Here is a 14,175-nt window from a genome sequence, read left to right on the forward strand (position 1 = left end):
GATTAGTAGTGTGAAGTCATTTCTTTTTAAACTCCCAAATAAACTTAAATGTATAATCAAATCCAGCAGTAAAACTAGCAACAACATAATTTTAAGATACTCAAGGCATATGCCATGACTGTACAGTATGTCGCTGATGCCAACAGCGCATATGGCTTGCTTGCCTGCTTCTCTGTGGTGCTGTCTCCCTGTTGTTGGCACGAGCAGTAGCACCCCACAGTGCAATTTACAGACATGGTATTTCCATACATATTCCATGACAAACACATATTATACCACAAAGCGCTGTCTTTAAATGGCTGAGATAAGAATAGAGTAGTTATTTCAAGTTTCGTAGAGAACGTAATCCAGTTATCTTTAAAGATTTCTCATTTCTCTTTAAACAAAATTGAAACTCTCTGCTTTGTCTGAGAAAGCCATGCATGAAATAATGCCATCTTATCTTTCTTTTTGCTTGCTATTCTTCCCTACACTCCGGCCACACTGGCCACATTTTGCTACCTCCAATATGCTACATTTTTGACATACTGTGCCTTCTCAGTAAAATGCACTTGATAGGATGCCTATATTAATAAAGTCTAATTTTACAAGCATTAGGGAGCTTTGCTTTACATAGATATTTAATAACATGTTACATTTGATTGAATAGATGAAACACATTGTTTTTCCTAATTCATTAGAAGGTATTTTAAATGTGTTATCTTCCTTTGATGTCCACTTGCCTAAAGGCAGAGTTGAAAATAAGGTCTTGGCCTAAGTAATAATGGAACACCAGAAAAATTTTTTAAAAAGTAAGCATTTAACAATTCTTTTATTTAACTGAGAAGGCCTCAAATGCATAAATACCTTTATAAGTTTTCTTTGTTTCTAAACATGGCAGGAAAAAAGAAAAACTATCATAAATGCAGGAAATGTCTAAACATGGCAGGAAAAAAGAAAAACTATCATAAATGCAGGAAATGTCTTTTTGTAACACATGAAGTTTCTGTGGAGATTTGCTGTGTCAGACTGTGACCTACTAGACAGAAATCATCATAAAAGTACTCTGTTAAAGTCACATTCACTTTCATCAAAATCTCTGTGTGTTCTACTGCCAGTCTTTTACCATTTCTAGAGCTTATTGTGTCCACCAAACATATCCTGGAGAAATTTTAAAATATATGTTCTGTCATCACCGTATCACTTTTTTGAAAGCTTCCATTTGGAGTGACCAGGCAGAGGCAGAATTGTAGTGGTTTTAAATGGAGGTTTTTTTCCTAGTTCAGACTCTACCTTAGACTCAACCCTATACTTCCTAATATTGTAGACCTTAGGTTTCCTTGGGGTTTCTCAGGTGGCTCAGTGGCAAAAAATCCACCTGTCAATGCAGGAGACACAGGAGATGTGGGTTTGATCCCTGGGTCCTTCCCTAGAGGAGGAAATGGCAACCCACTCCAGAATTTTTGCCTGGAAAATCCCATGGACAGAGGAGCCTGGTGGGGTACAGTCCATGGGGTCACAAAGAGTTGAACATGACTCAGCATGCATGACTTTCTCAGGCAAGTTTCCTTGTCACTGAAATAGAAGTATTAATAGAACCTTCAACATAAGGGAAACTTAAGTATTAAATAAGTTAATGACTGTTAAATAAAGTACTTGGTCAGTAAATACTTGATGTCAGATACTTTTGTTTTCATAAAAAGTTGCTTTTCTTAAATTGCAACCTCAGAATTCCTCCTGGGGAGAAAAGGAGCTATCTTTTGGAATACGGTTTAATTGGCATGTGTAATGGAATGGAGGGTGGGGTATGATTCTCTGGTCATTGTCTAGATGAAGCCATGGTAAGAGAAAGAAATAGCTCTGAGAGATTTACAAGGATCTGGGAGCTTTGTGGAGAGAATCAGGGGAGTAAAATAGAATCTAGTAACATGGCAGAAAGGTGGGGCTTGAGAATATAATGGGAGAATTTTTATTTTTATGATAAGAATTGCTAAGGAGCTTTTTAAAAAATAGGAATGCCTGGTATTTAAATTTTTATTATAAGGCTGCACTCTTATTATAAGGTCACACTTTGAATAAAGTTGGCCATTCGACCACTCTTGAATGTGTGGCACTTTGAGGAGTGAGGGAATTGCGGTGGTGCTCAGCTAGGCAATCATGATACAAAATGAACAACAATGCTAAAGGTGAAATTTAGGGTTGATATAGAAAATATGGCAGAAATGGGAACCTCAAACTAGGGATGAAGAGATGACAGTAGGTCGCCATTCCTACTGACAAATTAATCTTTGGAAGTTTAGGGAGAGATGTGGGTTTCTGTTAATATTTAAGATGAAAGTGTATTTAGTTAACTTTTACTTAACTCTTAGAAAACTGGTAACCCAGTCCAGTTGGAGTTCTTGGTGGCATTCAGTTTATGACATTATTAATATGGAAGATGGTAAAATGTAAGGATGGTACATGCAGAATGGTCAGGCTTGACTGGTACTTCTAGGCTTCAGGGTACTAGGCACCTGGAACTTTCAGGGGAATAGGATCCTAGGGCTATCAGAAATAGAGAAGCCAGTTCCTCTGCTTATTCCCCCTTTCCCAACTCTCCTGATATGTCTGCCTTTTTTCTCTGTATTTGTTTTTACCTATATTGCTACCGTCTAACTACTCTTATTCATTTACATTTTATATTTATTCATAACTCTTGATTGTGCTTACTTGTGAAACTCACTGCATGTTTTCAGCTTCTTTATCTACTCATCCCGATGGAATATCCTGGTTCAAGAGAGAATCTGATTGCACTGACTCATTTCCAAGTCTTGCCTGTGAATGGACATCCTTGTATCTGAATTCAACCTGGAGCAAAATGGTTGAGAACAGACTGGTGTCAGAAAATGTGTCTGGTACAAACTCTAGAAATAACATTACATTTTCAAGACATTAATTTTCCCCTACTGAATCACTTTAGTTTTAAACATTCTGAAAATGGGGTACATTTTCATGGGGTACCTGAAAATGGGGTACCTGTGTTTGGACTGAAGTTTTGTGACCTATGGAATATTTCAGAATAGGGAATCAAACTCAAGTGTGTTGATTGCATTCCATCATTCTCCCTGAAAGTTAGTTCCTCGGTTGACACTTTCTAATAAGGAATACTCTTGTAAAGACGAAACAAATGACACACCCTAGTAAGATTCCTAGGATGAATGCTAAAAATAAGCAGGTGAACATCTGAACACTTCGCAGTTCTTTCTTTTCATGTCTTGCAAGGGAGACGCCAGGAATCATTATCTGTTTCCTGTCCTCAAAACAGATCCCCCATATTGAAAAACTGAGTGACAAGCAATCTGGCCTATCCATATGACCATATTGTTTTCATCCCCTAATTAGCCTAGTCCTCGCTGTGCTGATGAGGAAACAGATGCATGAAGCAGCAAATTACCTTCATCTCTGCTCGGAACAACAACAACAAAAAGACACAGCACTAAATTGTCTCATTTGAACTTGTGCAATTCAAATGTAGTAAAGTGGAAATAGTCAAGAAGGGAATGTTGCTTTTAAAAACATGTTTTCATTTAAAAGTCACCACAGAATAGGGATTTGAATTATAGGAAAATGGCAACTTTAGTTGGAAATGATTACTCCTCATTAAAAGACTGATAGCCAGTTGGTCCATTAATTGACATGTGGATAAATAGAGATAAATGTAATGTTTGTGTTCCTGAGGGCGTGCTGCATGTTTATCTTCCATGCCTAGTTCTCAGTCAAATCAATTGTAATGGCTCCTTTTGGATTCTTTACCTGATTACATTGGAGGTGTGATTTTGTATCCCTAGCAAAGTGGCAGAAATATAGCGAGGAAAAGTGTAGGGGTTAGCTAATGGGAACCAGTCGAACTGCCTGAGAGACAGTCTTTTAGCTCAGGTTTTTGACTTCCAGTTAGAACTCTATAATGCTCTGCCATGCCTTGTTATTCATATCTCTGTCATTTCCAGACTCAGAGTTTTGAGGGGTGATCATCATAAGCTAAGGTTTATTGGATACTTGTAAGTTGACAAACATTATATTTTTGTACATGGATCATCTCATTTAATCTTTATAATTATACTATAACAGGTACCATTGCTACAGCATATTTATAGGTGAGGAAACTGAGGATTAGAGATGTAGAACATAGAAACCCACGTTCCCAAAGCCATCCTGAAAGTGCAAGCAGAAACAAATAGTTACTTAAATAGGACCCTCACAATTGAGTCTAGACTTCTCAAGCGGTGTCATCTTTAGGCTTTGTTTCATGAAGAAGTTATTCTTGGAGAGTTGTCTTATGCACACGTGGCAGTCTTCAAGGGATATACTTAAAATAATGTTTAAAGCTCTCTGGGTCTGAGGTAGAAAAATATTTTTTATGGTTTCTAGTTGTGCATTTCTAAAACTTGCTAATTTGTGTTAATGCATTTGTGAGGAAAGTAGTGTTTATTCTTAAAATTGTGGGCTTCCTGCGTTATTTTCCTCAAATCCTCAGATGCTCAGTAGGGTCTTCAGGGAAGAACTCAGACGTGCAAAGCCACAAATACACAGCAGAATGCTTCTTAGAAATCTTTAGAGATATCTATCATACTTGCAGTATAATGAAGTGGAATTTGAAGAACCATGAGTCAGGCCAGTCAGCATATTGTTTTAAAGAGGGCAGAAGAGAATGAAAATAATATTTATTCTCAGGGTACATATATTTTAGAGTCTTTGAAGTTTCCATGCCATGGGTCTACAAAATATTACTATCCAATATTAATTTGACAAATTAGTTTTGAGGGCCCACCATATGCCAAGTATATTGGAGATAGAATGTGAAAAAGAATAGACATGATTCCTGACTCAAAAGTGTTCAGTCTTGGAAGGAGATGAATTTTATTAATTTATTTCACCTGAAGTTGTAAATTATAAACTTCTAGTGCTAAAAACAGAGGAGCCTGGTGGGCTGCAGTCCATGGGGTCGCTAAGAGTCGGACATAATTGAGCGACTTCACTTTCACTTTTCACTTTCATGCATTGGAGAAGGAAATGGCAACTCACTCCAGTGTTCTTGCCTGGAGAATCCCAGGGACGGGGGAGCCTGGTGGGCTGCCGTCTATGGGGTCGCACAGTCGGACACGACTGAAGCGACTTAGCAGCAGCAGCAGCAGCAGTGCTAAAAAAGAAAAGTACAAACAGTATAGTGATGTGTGTGTAGGGGAGTTGGCTTATTTTAATGTATGGGGCCAAGTAATTTTTCCCAACCTTATTAATGAAGTAGTATCTGAGCTGAAATCTGGAGGATTCAGACAAAGAATAATTGTTATAGGTCCACAGTCTGATTTTTGTCTTTATCGACCCTTCCAGCTACAGTGCAGAGAATGCATTGGAAGAAGTCAAGAGAACCTGTTGAAATAGTTCAGGCCAGAGATGAACCATATCTGACTGAGCAGGAGTGAAGAAGGAACTAGGGAGAAGTGGGTAGATTCAGAACTGATAATACAAGTCACTGTTTTCATCTGACAGTTTTTTGTTTTGAAAACACTAATTCATGAGACAAAAAAAAAAAAAAAAAGGCAGGGTTTTCTTATGCCTCTTCTCATTTTCTAGTCATTCATACAATAAAACTTGATTGTGTGTTTTCTGTGTTATTGACAATGTGAGTTGCAGATTAATTCCTACTTCCTTTCTATGAGCTCAGAGAAGAAAAGAACAGGTAATAATGCAGTCTAGTAATTGAAATAATTGAGTGATTGTGGGAGAGCTTAACCTATTTGAATTGTGCAGCGAAGGCTTGTTTGGGGAGGTGGCACCAGGAATGAGTATTTGAGGATTTGAGACGTTCTCAACAGAGGAAAAATGAGAACAAAGACAAGAAGTGAGAAATTTCATGGTACATTTAGAGGCTATCACACAGATTTTACAGAGGATCAAGAGCACGGGAGGCAGAACTGGCTACATAATTTGCAGGTCCCAGTGCAAGAAAATGCAGGGCTCTGTGTTAAAAAAATTACAATTTCAAGATGGTGACTCTAGACCAGGAGAAGCATGGGACACTTCCACGCAAGCTGTCTTGTGTGTCTGATGGCATGATGGGAAGTGCTAGAGGAAAGCTTGAGTTTTGGGTAATAGAGGAGAAGACTCTCAAGCCTTCTAGCTTGATTGTGTGAGAGATGTTGATGCCACTGACAGAAATAGAATCTGGAAGAAGTCTGGCTAGGCGTCAGGGAATGGCGGTTAGTTTACCTTTTGACAAGTTTAAGGTATTTGTGGAGTTTTCTATTGGAAATACCTTACCAGCAGGCCTGTGAACATAAGAACTTAAATTTCTTGGGAGAGGTCAGGGCTGGAGAGTTTTGTAGATGTTAAACTCATGGGAGTAGATGGCACATACTGACCCTGAAGCTCAGGGTAAGTTATTGCCATGTCACTGGTTGTTTCTTTAGCAGCTGGAACACCATATCATGGTGGCCATTCCAGTAATATGGACATCAGTTAAAGTTTTTCTCTGCCAGCATAATATGAAGTTAACACCATTGTGAGACAAGCACAGTCTTTCAGAAACCAGGAAATTAGCTACTTTGAAACTTATTACTCTCGTTTGCCTCTTATATTAATATGTTTTAATTAAATGATCATTGTGTTGTTGTTTAGTTGCTAGGTCATGTCCAACTCTTTTGCGAGGCTCTTCAGTCCATGGGATTCCCTAGGCATGAATACTGGAGAGGGTTGCCATTTCCTTCTCCAGTGGATCTTTCCAACAATGAACTATTTGCTGGTGTACCATATTTATGACATTACTGAGCAAACACTCTAATAAATCACTGTTTTGCCTGTATTTGCCTGAGGCGTATTGTCCTATTAATCAACTTTTCCATTACCTGTCTTTAATTTATTGTCCTCTCTATTTGGGCAATTAAATGGAAGTATTGCTATCACTAAAATAATTGAAAAACATGTTTATTTTGTATTTCATGGTTTTCAAACTCTTATATTGCTTTATGTTAAGTGTTGAAGTGTCATTTAAGGAAATTTCTAGAACTGGTATTTTTTTAGCTATTATAAAGTATTTATCAAAGCTATCTCTTTTATTCTATTCAGAATTAGTATGAAAATAAAAATACTTCAGTTTGATGATGTCATGAAAGATTTGTTTTTTCACAGTAATAAGAGCTCTGCATATATTTTAATAGATACTATTTAACTAACCCAAGACTTTATCATAAAATCTTATTAGATGTTCTTTATGCACTCTGAGAGTAGGAAATATTAAACAAATGATAATTCTGTTATTAGTAAGCTACAGTTTTGTCCATATATCAAAAGTAATAAGATAGTTTTATTCCCAAATTACAAAAAAACGGTAATTATTTAGAGTAATCAGTAAATAGCAATCTCATTACTCTATTATGCTTAAGTATACTCTATGGTTAATAACAATTGAAAAAGAAAATTAAAAACAAAATAACTATGTCATTATATAGTATGCTACACAGAGCTAGTTACTATGCTATGGGAAAAATCTGTTTCATGTTCTTGTTTTCTGCATTTAATTACACATTTTTCTAGAATCAGTGCCCAAATCTCATGATGTAAAACAAATTTTCACTTTGTCAAAATGCATTTAGGGATCCATAATGAACCTCTGCCACATTTTGGAAAATGGCAAGTGTAGAAACCTGTTTTTATGTGCTTGCTTTGACAGAAAGGATAAATAGAACATTAGTCATCTTGTTTTTCCATTGCTGTTTTTATTCAATATATTCAGTAAGAACAAATCATATCCCCTGAGCCTGTCAGAAAGAAGATGGAATAATTTTAATTGAAGAATAATAATTACCATATTCTCAAGTAATTAGCGATGTTTCATGTTGATGCTTAATAAATTTTTGTATATACACAGAACAAAAGTGAATGCTAAGTTGATAGGCTTATGCCTTTTTATCTACCTGTTTCAGTAAGACAATATGTATTTTATTCTGTTACCAACTTTCTTAACCTTAAGAATAGCTTTATTTTCTTTTATACTAAACTACCATGAAAAGCAACTTAATGAAGTAACAAGTGTTTGCAAGAAATTGTTTGGAGTATAAGAATTTTTAAAATTCTGATAAAACCTAGGTGCAGAAAAATATTTTCTAATATATAAGCTAATATTTATCAAATTTATTGCCTCTATTACCTGTCTACTAGTTCAGTTCCACTCAAGTGTGGTACACAGGCTGGTGCTGGTTTCTTATAGATAAGTACACAAATTGAGAGTAAGCATTTAGGAATTTTTATACTGATTTAAAATTCCTATGACATCCAAGTGAATGATCATTTTTCAGGTAATTAATTTTTTCTAGTAATTATATATTTTTAAAGTATCACAGAGTGGCAGTTTAAAACAACCAACCTATTTCTTTAGACTAGGTAGTAAGAGAAACACTGCTCTCTTCATTTATATATTTTCTACCTTTCAACACTTGCTTTCATTAACAATTACTTAAAGTAGGTGATTTTTCAATGGAACTCCAGATGTCTCAAATTCTCACATTCAATACTTTTCTTTATTTTCTGCTTATTTGTTTATATGGAGTAAGAGAAGTTAGGAAGCAATAGTGCAAAGGAAAGATTTTAGCGCCAGGTAGACCTGGATTGAAGTGAGCTATACTGCTTTCTAGTTGTGAAATCCTGTGCAGTTTGTTTGTACTTCTGGAGCCTCTGTTTCCTTAAGTGTACATGGAGGGAGTAATGCCTACCTCAAAAGTTTGTTGTGTCAATATACTTACGGTTTTCAGTGCATTTTAGCTCCCCCTCTTTCTCTTCAGTAGGCAATTGAATAATGAATACATGCTTTTATGGATATACATTTTATAATGTATTATACCTATTTATTAAACTCACAATTGATAGTAATTTATTTTGTGAGTATATTTCATTGACATATATTGGCTTTGGCATGATTATATATTATGCAAATTACATATAGTTATTAAATAATAGATGTTTGATATACAAATGGATTTCCTGATTTTTATAACAGAAATAGACTTGCTCACTTAAAGTAGTAAAGTTTCTCAAATGCCAGTAACATTGTCTCTAATTCAAATGAGAGGAGGTGATGACAACAGGTGTTAACATCTCTCTTTTATCTTTGTAAACTGTCTGGATAACTGAATAAATGTGATTTAGATTTATTATTGGCTATCACTAAAAGAAAAAAAAAACAATTAGTAAATTATTAATGATATTAATACTGCTTGAATATGTATATATATAATTTTAAATGTACTCCAGCAGTGGTGTTACCTTTAATAAATTACCAGTAAAATAATTTATGTATGTAAAATATGTAAAATAAACTAAATCTCTTTATGATTTCTGCTCCAATAAAACAGCAGTGACAAGAGTAATAAGTGAAAAAGGAACAGATCATTTTAGAAGTGACTGTGCTGTGCTGTGTGCTAAGTCACTTCAGTCATGTCCGACTCTTTGTGATCCTATGGACAGAAGCTGGCCAGGCTCCTCTGTCCATGGGATTCTCCTGCAAGAATACTGGAGTGGGTTGCCATTTCCTACTCCAGGGGAATCTTCCTGACCCAGGGACCAAACTGCCTCACTTTTGTCTTCAGCATTGTTAGGCGGGTTATTTACCCCTAGCAACACCTTGGAGGTCCTACATATTTCATTTGTATCCCAGTAACAGTTTTTTTTTTAAACAATCCTGTCCTTATACTCAAAAGAAATGAAACAGAATAGCAGCAAAGAAATATTTGGATTCTTGTGCTATGTGTATATATATATATAGATATAGATAGATATAGATATATACCAAATCTGCACATGTGCGCACACACACACACACACACACACACACACTTGGCTTCCATGATGGCTCAGATGGTAAAGAATCTACCTGCAATGCAGGAGATCCAGGTTCCATCCCTAGGTAAGGGAAGATCTCCTGAAGGGAGGAAATGGCAGCCCACTCCAGTATTCTTGCTTGGAGAATTCCATGTACAGAGGAGCCTGGCGGGCCACAGTCCGTGAGGTCCCAAAGAATTGGACACAGCTGAGTGGCTAACACTTTCACTTCACTTTTATACACTTACATACCACAGTATACACACCCACACACACACACACATACACCCCAAATATACACCAATAGGCACAATGGAATAGTAATCTCTTATGAGAAAGATGGAAATCTTGCCATTTGTGAAAACATTGATGGACCTTGAGGGAGGTCCATCAAGGTCCATCACTTTATACTAAGTGAAATAAGCCATACAGAGAAGGATAAATCCTGTCTGATGTTACTTATCTTTGGAATCTTAAATAAAAATTGAAAGAAATAGCATAAAAGTCAAATTCAAAGAATTAGAGACTAGAAAACTGTGTTGCCAAGAGCTGGGGAAAGGCTGATCAAGGGGCACAAACTTTCATCTACAAGATGAATAAAGTCTGAGGGTCTAATGCCAACATGGTAACTATAGTTGATAACACTGTATTATATAATTAAAATTTGCAAAGGGAATGGAACTTAAATGTTCTTAGCAAATTTTTAAAAATATATGTGAGGTGATGAAAGTGTTAATTAACTAGATACTGTGAATCCTTTCATGGTGTATTCATATATCTAATAATCATGATGTATACTTTAAATACTTTATAATTATATTTGTCAATGATGCCTCAAGAAAGTGAAAAAAAAATTTTCTTTTACACTGAAATAGCTCTTTTATTTCTTTGTAGAGGAGAGAAAAGACTGTTCTGGGAAGCAAAATTCTGGCATTGGATGATTTCACACTGGTTTCAGTGTTGCAGAGATGTTGATGTTGTACTAGTGGTAGTAATAATAGCAAGAGTATTTCAGACAAATTTGTAATTGTAATTGTTATATTTCTATATTAATCAGAAATTTCTTCAGAACTATAAGATACAATCTTATATTAGTCAACAATATGAAACTGGAATGTGAGTTATTTAAAATCATCTGTTTAATATGACTATATCAAATTTAGCTACTTTAACCCTATGGTAAAATTAAATATTAGCTTATTTTTCTGTTTGTAGCCAAGTTAATCAAATATTAATACCCAATTCTATGTATTTACCAAGTGATTTGGTATATAATAAAAGTTCTTTCTTAACTGGAGGAGTACAGAACCAATCTTTGTTTACAGATTTTCAGGTTTAAAATATATTCCCACCTTTGGTACTTAAATTTAAGGTAGCACAATAGATCAGTCCTGGGTGTTCATTGGAAGGACTGATGTTATAGCTGAAACTCCAGTACTTTGGCCACCTGACTCATTGGAAAAGACCCTGATGCTGGGAAAGATTGATGGCAGGAGGAGAAGGGGACGACAGAGGATGAGATGGCTGGATGGCATCACCAACTCAATGGACATGGGTTTGGTTGGACTCCGGGAGTTGGTGATGGACAGGGAGGCCTGGCGTGCTGCGGTTCATGGGGTCGCAGAGTGGGACACGACTGAGCTACTGAACTGAACTGAATATAACCTGTGCCATATACAAAAATCTGTAATAATGAGTGATTATATGATGTGATTTTATTTTACCTATAATTTGGAAATAAGAACCTGAATCTAAAATGCACATAGTCACTTATAGGTAGCTATTTCTTGAGCTGACAGAACCTGATACCTGAAGACTAAAGTTGATGACTGTGTAAAAGTCTCTTTGTTAGAATTCTATCAAAGAATATACACTGAAATGATACTGTTTCTTAAATAAGAGTACATTTCTTAAAACTGCTTGGAAAATTTCTTAAAATTATAAATGTCAGATACTAGTCTAGTCTAGTTTAGTTCAGTCGCTCAGCTGTGTCCGACTCTTTGCGGCCCCATGAATCGCAGCACGCCAAGCCTCCCTGTCCATCACCAACTCCCGGAGTTCACTCAGACTCACTTCCATCGAGTCAGTGATGCCATCCAGCCATCTCATCCTCTGTCGTCCCCTTCTCCTGCCCCCAATCCCTCCCAGTATCAGAGTCTTTTCCAATGAGTCAAGTCTTCACATGAGGTGGCCAAAGTACTGGAGTTTCAGCTTTAGCATTATTCCTTCCAAAGAAATCCCAGGGCTGATCTCCTTCAGAATGGACTGGTTGGATCTCCTTGCAGTCCAAGGGACTCTCAAGAGTCTTCTCCAACACCACAGTTAAAAAGCATCAATTCTTCAGCGCTCAGCTTTCTTCAGAGTCCAACTCTCACATCCATACATGACCACAGGAAAAAACCGTAGCCTTGACTAGATGGACCTTAGTCGGCAAAGTAATGTCTCTGCTTTTGAATATGCTATCTAGGTTGGTCATAACTTTTCTTCCAAGGAGTAAGCGTCTTAATTTCATGGCTGCAGTCACCATCTGCACTGATTTTGGATACCAAACAATAAAGTCTGACACTGTTTCCACTGTTTCCCCATCTATTTCCCATGAAGTGATGGGACCAGATGCCATGATCTTCATTTTCTGAATGTTGAGCTTTAAGCCAACTTTTTCACTGTCCACTTTCACTTTCATCAAGAGGCTTTTGAGTTCCTCTTCACTTTCTGCCATAAGGGTGGTGTCATCTGCATAGCTGAGGTTATTGATATTTCTCCTGGCAATCTTGATTCCAGCTTGTGATTCTTCCAGCCCAGCATTTCTCATGATGTACTCTGAATATGTCAGATACTAAATTTGATTAAAGTAGAAAGATGTATGTTAGGGGTAGAGGCACCATTTCAGTTATCTTTCTTTGTGAACTATATTCCCAGTCAAAATGTTGCATTGAAAGTAAACTGCTCTCATTCTTTCTCATGTTATTATTCTAATCTTACCTGACATTCACATAAATAGTGAAGTTTTTCTTGGTCTAGGCCAAGTGTAGAATTTCTCATCTTTCTATATAAAATATCCAGATTACTTATAGGAGAGAGTTGATAATCTAATCTATTATACTACTTTTTTATGAATAGTAACATCATTTACATGTGAAATGAATGGGGTTTCCCTGGTGATTCAGTGACTCTGAGCTTCCACTGGAAGTTCCTCATGCAGTAAGGTGTGGCTAAAGAAGAAAAAAATTAAACAAAAGAAGAAAAAAATTAAACAAAAAAAGAGATTTATTTGTAACTGCTGCTTTTTACCAAAGTGATACATGTTCCTTGACCTAAACATAGAGCATGTAGTTCCTAAAAAAGAAAGACATTAAAATAATCTATATTCTCTTCTCCTAGATTGTTAACCTTTGGATGTATGTCCACAGAGGGTTCCAGTTACTCATCTACTGGAAGAGTAAGGGCATATTTGGGCCTCAGAGATAAATCAATCTAAAACTAGATTATTGCTACAAACCACTCTTCTAATTTTTTTATCTATCTGTCCTTCTTATTTATGGTAGTGTTAGTCTCCCAGATTAACTTTTCTCTATAAAGTGGAATCATAATTTCCACCAGCTTTCAGTCCTGTATCTTCTAAACTTTGCCATTCAGATTTCTTTCTTTTTCTTAATACCAGTTGGAAAATCTACAGGGAATGTAGATTGGCTTTGATTGGCTCAGGTCTCATTATTTTTAAAACCTATTGTTTGTTAGGAGGATTTAGAACTGTGATAAGCAACCCTTACTTGAATCACATAGTTGGAGTAAGTAGAAAATAGTTCCCCCAAATAAGACAGATATTCATCTACAGTGGAGTCAGTGGTGATGAGCCTATGACTTGGGTGAAGCACAGAGAATCTGGCCCCATACCCTGGCTGAATGTGTCAGAAAATAATTTTTACTTTCATTGAAACAGTATAAGGATTTAGAACTGGATTGCGGAGGCTGGTGGGCTACAGTCCATTGGGTAGCAAAGAGTCAGACACAACTGAGTGACTAACAGACATACACACATATTGGTCTGGAGCAGGTAACAACAAATCTTACAATGATAGACTCTACTCACAAGAAATTTATAGTCTACTTGTAAAGGTATAACAAACATACCTAAAACAGAAAACAATTTATTGTAAACATATGCGGTATTGCAGACTATATGTGCAGTTGAATTTCAGAGAATGCCAGGATTGGTATGAACTACAGTCTTCTAAAGTTCAGTTTGACTTAACCTAAGGTTACCGTATTGAAATAAGTAGAGCTAAGGAAAGCTGGTGTTCCATCCAGAAAGAAGAACATAAAGAATATATTAGAAACAAGAATAAA

The 14,175-nt window shown here is 36.3% G+C and overlaps 1 protein-coding gene across 1 annotated transcript in view; it reads left to right on the forward strand.

Moving 5' to 3' along the window:
* The window catches only part of LOC120854102 (receptor tyrosine-protein kinase erbB-4), a 1,232,614-nt gene that overhangs the window by 67,092 nt on the left and 1,151,347 nt on the right, over nucleotides 1-14,175 (forward strand). The gene's annotated exons all lie outside the window — the stretch shown is intronic.

The sequence above is a fragment of the Oryx dammah genome, unplaced genomic scaffold, assembly GCF_014754425.2.
Source record: "Oryx dammah isolate SB20612 unplaced genomic scaffold, SCBI_Odam_1.1 HiC_scaffold_27, whole genome shotgun sequence".
Classification (NCBI taxonomy): domain Eukaryota; kingdom Metazoa; phylum Chordata; class Mammalia; order Artiodactyla; family Bovidae; genus Oryx; species Oryx dammah.